Genomic DNA, 6899 nt, shown 5'->3' on the forward strand with positions numbered 1-6899 from the left:
CAGAGAAAAACAAGAACTGCCCCTTTCAGTAACATACAGGATTGACAGTAGGATTGAAGAAAAATGACTGGATTATAAAAGCCTAAAGGAGGAAACTTTATCTTGAAGTTGGAAATTTAGAATTAAATGCTGGAACTTCCTATGTACTAGATCTCAAATTTGCTGAAAAAATGGATGAAAACTGGAGTGTGATGACTGGCATGAAATGCGTGAAATGGTATAAGATGTGGGTAAATCAAATTGCTGTAAGAAGTGATTGAGATTGGGTGTCATATCCTATGATTGTATCTTTGACTGTACTACTAAATACATTTTTTTTAAATCACAGAATTACAGAATCACTAAGTTGGAAGATCTAAGATCATTGAGTCCAACTCATGCCCTAACACCTCAATTAAACCATAGCTCAGAGTGCCACATCCAGACTTTTTTTAAACACATCCAGGGATTGTGACTCCACCACCTCCCCAGGCAGACATTCCAGTGCTTTATCACTCTTTCTGTACAAAGCTTTTTCCTAATATCCAGCCTATATCTCCCTAGGCACAGCTTAAGACTGTGGCCTCTCATTCTGCCAGTTGCTGCCTGGAGAAAGAGACCAACCCCACCTGACTACAGCCACCTTTCAGGGAGTTGTAGAGAGTGATGAGGTCACCCCTGAGTCTCCTTTTCTCCAGGCTGAACAACCCCAGCTCCCTCAACCATTCCTCACAGGGTTTGTGTTCCAAGCTCCTCTCCAGCCTTGTTGCCTCCTCTGGATGTGCTCAAGCATCTCAATGTCCTTCCTAAACTGAGGGGACAGAACTGGACACAGCACTCAGGGTGTGACCTCACCAGTGCCAAGTACAGGGGAAGAATGACATCCCTGCTCCTGCTGGCCACACTATTCCTGATACTGGCCAGGGGCCATTGGCCTTTTGGCCACCAGGGCACACTGCTGGCTCATGTTCAGCCAGCTGTTGACCAGCACCCCCAGGTCCCTTTCTGCCTGGGCACTGTCCAGCCACACCATCCCCAGCCTATAACATTGCAGGGGGTTATTGTGGCCAAAATGCAGGACTCGACTCTTGGACTTACTAAACTCATCCCATTGGACTCTGCCCATCTATCCAACCATTCCAGGTCTCTCTGCAGTCTCCTATCTTCCAAATGTAAAAACCAAAAAACTGGCTGTAGTGGGATAGAAAAAGGTAGGGTTTAGTCTATTTGTTTTAATTCTGTATATTTCTATAGTGGTTTTCTATATCTATATTTATGTTAACAGTTTTCTATCTACTTGTACATATTTAATAATGGAAGCTGGTACTCCTTAATAAAAATTATATAAGATGGTAACAAGACTTACTTTGCCAACATGGGTAAATTATAAAATATATTACATATTGTTTCTCTCACTTACTCCAGAATCCTAAAGAAAAAACATGGTGATTGTCTAGAACTATTCTTCCCAGGACTCGTATTAGATATAATTTATGTGACTTTTTGATCAGCTGTCTCCAAAAACTACTTATAAAAGCACAGTTCTCCTCAAAGAGATATTCCTTCACACAGTTTACTGAGTCTAATTTTTTACATTGAATTAACGTATTAAGCTAACATTAGTAGTTCCTCTGTTGTATATACTTTGAATTTTTTTTTATATAATTGCTGCTGTCCTTAGTTGCTGCTTTAATAAGTTTATATATATATGGACCTGACTATGGTAAAAATAAGGTTTTTAGGAAAAGACTACATTTTCATGCAAGTCAAATGTCACTTAGTGGTGCTTTTTTCATGTCAAGAAGAATGCCACTTTAGGTGGTCTGGCTTCTTTTTAACTCCTTGAATCACAGAATGATCTGGGTTGGGAGTTGCCTTAAAAACGATCTAGTTCCTACCCTCCCAGCCATGGGCAGGGACACCTTCCACTGGAACAGATTGCTCAAAACTCCATCTAACCTGGCCTTGAATGCTTCCAGGGATGTGGCATAAATAATTCACAATAGCCCACTGATTATTTATTTATTTATTTATTTACACAGCTCACTGAGGACCTACCAATTTGTCAGTGTATTTATGGAAATTTTTTGCCAAGAGCTGGATGCACTGCTGTAGGGGAAATCACATCATTGCCTTAGAAACAGAACTTCTATTAGACCTTTGCTTTGTAAGATAATACATATGCAGTCCAAAATGTCCATTATTTTTTCTATTTTATTGCAAAAATATATCAAACTTTTGAACTGATACCTAATGTCCTTTATAGTATTATTAGAATTAATGCTTTCCAGGTTATTTCCTCCCTTTCAGTCTTTGTGGCAACTGGTTTATCTCTGGACAGATTCTTGAGCTTGCATATTTTAAAGCTGAGTATCAGATTTTTCTGCCCGTGCTGCCAGTTCCTAAATCCTCACTGGTGCTTGCCACTTTTCTAAATCTATCACTGACAAATTTCCTTATCAATTCCCTTGTTTGCTACTTTCTGTTAAATACTAGTAAAAATTGCATATCTGATTCTGGGTCTTCAGTTTCATTCTCAAGTTGATATATGGAAATTTTAAAATAGTATTTCACGTGTATTCTTCAGTCAGGCTTCAATGTACCATTTTTCTAAAGCACTTGTAAATACAAAAATTTGTGAAACATATAAAATAAAGAACTTTCCTTATTCAAGTGCTTGAGTTGAAATCTAGGTTCAAAATGGCTACTGACTTCAACAACAAAAGTAGCATCACTACATCTTTTATTACTAAATAAAGAGAACTCTTAGCAGCAGATTCTTTTATTTTCACAGAATCAGAGAATCATTTAGGTTGGAAAAGACCTTTAAGGTCACGTAGTCCAACCTCTGACCAATCACCATCTTGTTAACTAAACCATAGCATGTCATGTCCAGTAATTTCTTGAACAGGGGTGGTGACTCCCCAAGCAGTCCATTCCAATATTAACAACCCTTTCACGGAAAAAAATTTTCCTGATATCCAACCTGAACCTCTGGTGATGTGGCTTGAGGAAATTTCCTCTTGTCCTGTCAGTGGTTGCCTGGTAGAAGAGACCAACCTCTACCTGGCTACAATTTCCTTTCAGGCTGTTGCAGAGAGCATTAAGGTCTCCCCTGAGCCTCTTTTTCTCCAGGCTAAACACCCCCAACTCCTTCAGTCTCTCTCCCTCTCAGTCACTCTCTAGACACTCCAGAAACTCTGTTGCTCTTCTCCGAACTCTCTGCAGCACCTCGATGTCTGTCTGGTCATGAGGGGCCCCGAACTGGACACAGCACTCAAGGTGTGGCCTCACCAGTGCCAAGCATGGGGGACAATCACGGCCCTGGTCCTGCTGGCCACACTATTCCTGATATATTCCAAGATATTCCGAGATGCCATTGGCCTCCTTGCCTTTTCTGCTGGTCAGCTTTCCAGTTACTCTTTCCCAGACCTGTAGCCCTGCATGGAGGTTTTGTGGCCAGAGTGTAGGATCTGGCACTTGGCCTTGTTAAACTTTGTACCACTAGCCACAGCCCATGAATCCAGTCTATCCAGACCCCTCTGTAGAGCCTTCTTACCCTCCAGCAGATCAACACTCCCACCCACCTTAGTGTTGTCTGTGAATGTATCAGGGGTGTCCTTGATGCTTTCATCCAGAATATCCAGAAAGACATTAGACAGGACCGATGAAGACATTAAACACCACTTTTTTGTTTTGCTTTTAACATATGTACATTTTAAGAGTAGGATTACTCATTGTATTGTATTTAAAAAAGCATATTTATCAGTATTTTCTTTTACAAAATATGCACCCACACATCCTCACAGAGGCAGAATTCATTACTTTACTGGTTTGCTGAGCTGGCTTTCTGTGGATTGCTCTACTTGGCTAGATATTCTTGAAAATAGATATCTTCACTCCCAGAGGCTGTTACTCTGTCACCTTTAATGAGCATAACAGATATGTTCCTTTGCAAACATAAAACGATTTTACCAAAATTAAGAGACTTGTGACTGTTTATACAAGCTGAATCTTACTTACACTTCTGTATAAGTGCATTTTCTGTTACACATTTCTGTGTAACAGAATTCTGGAGATGATGGTCTCTGCAGTATTAAATTTAACATACTGTCATCTTACTTTAAAATGAGCGTCATGCAAGCATATGGTAAAAATAAAGTGTTCTTCTTCTCCACCGGGAAGTAGTGTATCCAAAATTATTATTTCATGTAAAGCACTGCAAAACCTGTATGTCTAAATTTCTGAATATCAGAATTATTCAAAATTTTTGCACTGAGAGTAATTTCAGTACTATCTGACCCTTGGTCTACACACACACACACACACCACTGTTTGTGTATGTGAGTGAGGTATTCTTATAGCATTAATAATTTTCGCCTTTTATTGTGTGAATAATGCATGAACTTTGTTTTTTTTGTGCTTTCCCATTCAGAAAATGACATCAAAAAGTCACACCTCCAGATTCATTCTCATTTGGACTGAGTACATTGTATATTATTAGTTCAGAAATATGACAGCTCTGAAAACATGTGAAACCCATGGATACCTGCTGAGAAGTGAAGGGAGATTTTGAGAACATTACTTATCATGTTTATTAGGGCTCTTATTTTTTCACAAGTTAGAAAAACACAGAATTATAGCATCTAAGCTGATTTATTTTTAAAACCATATTTCATTATACAATATGTGAATGGATTATGCAATGAATTTCTTTCTTCTTGATTTAGAAAAAAAATCCTTACATGAATGTAGTGTTCTCACTACTATTCATGGGAGATAAGAGGGACTCTAAGAAGAGTAAAAAGTTGAGATTTAGATATTAAATAATGAAACCATAACAATCCTTAAATGGAAAATATTTCACTGTAGTGAAGCAGCTATAATTTTCTGAACCCATCTTGAAGGATGTATTTTTTTCTATAAAACTATTCTATACTTGGTGAGGGCAGGAATATTCAGATCTGCCCATGTGTCATATAGCCTAGTGGTGTCTAAAAGGTCAAAAGTACCTTGCAGAATGTACAAGATTTTTTGAAATTTGAACACATCACACATACTAGCAGATTAACAGTATAACACACAAATTAATGAAGAATCTAAATACTTTCTCCACTTTCAGCCCAAGGGGCCCAAATCCAACTGTTGGGACATTTATGTCTCCAATGGTAACAATATGCTGAAGCTCTGCCCTGAATGTCTCAGATGCAAATCAGTGACTCTTAGCTCCCAGAGGGCCTCCAGGCAGCTCAAACTAGTTATTGTGACAAAATCAGAGTAGGACTTCTGCCCAAAGCTCTCTGAGAGCCTCTGAGAGAGGCTGGGATCTCCTTGTAGGTAGGCATTTTTTGTGGATGCAGTGAACAACAGATAAACCTGCCAAGGCCACCATAGCCAGTGTCAGAGGCCGTGCCTGGCATGACCACAGTTGGCCATCTCCTCCTTTTTAGCCTTCTTTAGAAGTCATGATCCTCAAAGTTATCAGTCTTGTGGCTCATAGATAGAGCTCCTAGGACGTGGAAGGTCATCATCCTTGTTACAACCATCACTTCTAAACTAAATACATTGAAATAAATTATCTTTAGAGTATTATACTTGCTCAAACCAATTTTCGATGTTATTTAAGTAAAAGCTGGTGCAATCTAATAAAAGCTCAGTTGGCTGGAGCATAGTGCTAACAACATCAAGGATTCAGGCTTGATCTCTGTATAGGCCATTCACACAAAACCTGGACTTGATGATCCTTGTGGGCTGCTTCCCAGCTTAGACTATTCTGTGATTCTGTGATTCTGTGGTTCTGTGATTCCTCCCATTGTTTTTTGGCTGCTTATTTGTTTGTGAAGTTGCCAATTTTTGCAAGTAATCCCAGAAACTTGATTTCAAACTTTACTGGCTAATATTTTTAAGTGACTTAGCATAAGCAATATTCTCATAAGAAAGAGTCTTCTAGAACTAAAATGTAAGAATGGATTGAATGTAACTTTCTAATTTTGAGGTGCAAAATAGTCATTAAAAATTTTTGTTTAGGAAGAAAACCCCCAATAAACTAACCAAAATACCTGAACAACTGAATAAAAGCCATATTGCCTTGAAAGAGAAAGGAGTTCCACATGAGTTTGTGTTCTGAAGTATTTACTAGAAGTCAAAAGCAATGTGTTTTGGGATGGAAAAATGAAATTGCTTAGCAGAGAAATGAATAATGTGAAGTACTTATGGAGCTAAAAAGTATAAAAGACCAGCCCCTAGGACCTCTTCTGGTAACTAAAGTGTTTGCTCTGCATCACTGGGGGACAGTCAGAAAAATCCCTAGCTCTTTTTCTTTTTTTCTTTTTCTTTTTCTTTTTCTTTTTACTTTTCTTATTTTTCTTATTCTTTATTATTTTTCTGATTCTTTTTCTCTTTTTTCCTTTTATCTTTCTTTTTATGTCTTCCTTGTACAGTGCCAAGGATGCAGTTTGAAATAGTGTTTTCTCTTTCCTAACAAAATTGTAGACTTTTCCAGTGATTATCTGCCATCTGTTGATTTCAGTACTTCAGTTGCTTCCGAATCCTCTGGAAAACAACTCTTTCTCGAAGGAGGGCTGAATGCACATTCAAAGGTAGCTTCAGCTGAGCAAGTGTCCAGCTAATCCCCTTAGCACACACGGACAAGGCTGCCACCAGCTCTAATTGATTCTGAAATGAATCCGTATAGAAAATGAGAAGGTTTGGATTCCCATGTGAGCGTCAATAAAGGGCCAGGATGTAAGCCTGACAGCTGAATGGATTCATAAATGAAAATCTGATAAGCAGCTTAAAAGTGTACTTAAGTCCAAAAATGATTTGAATGCTCTTGTTAATGGCATGTTGTATATTGTCATCTAGTTAATTATCTCTGAAGATGAGTTCTTGCAGAGGAGAAGATACACCAGCCTTTCACA

The sequence above is a fragment of the Sturnus vulgaris genome, chromosome 3 (genome assembly GCF_052056855.1).
Source record: "Sturnus vulgaris isolate bStuVul1 chromosome 3, bStuVul1.hap1, whole genome shotgun sequence".
Taxonomy (NCBI): domain Eukaryota; kingdom Metazoa; phylum Chordata; class Aves; order Passeriformes; family Sturnidae; genus Sturnus; species Sturnus vulgaris.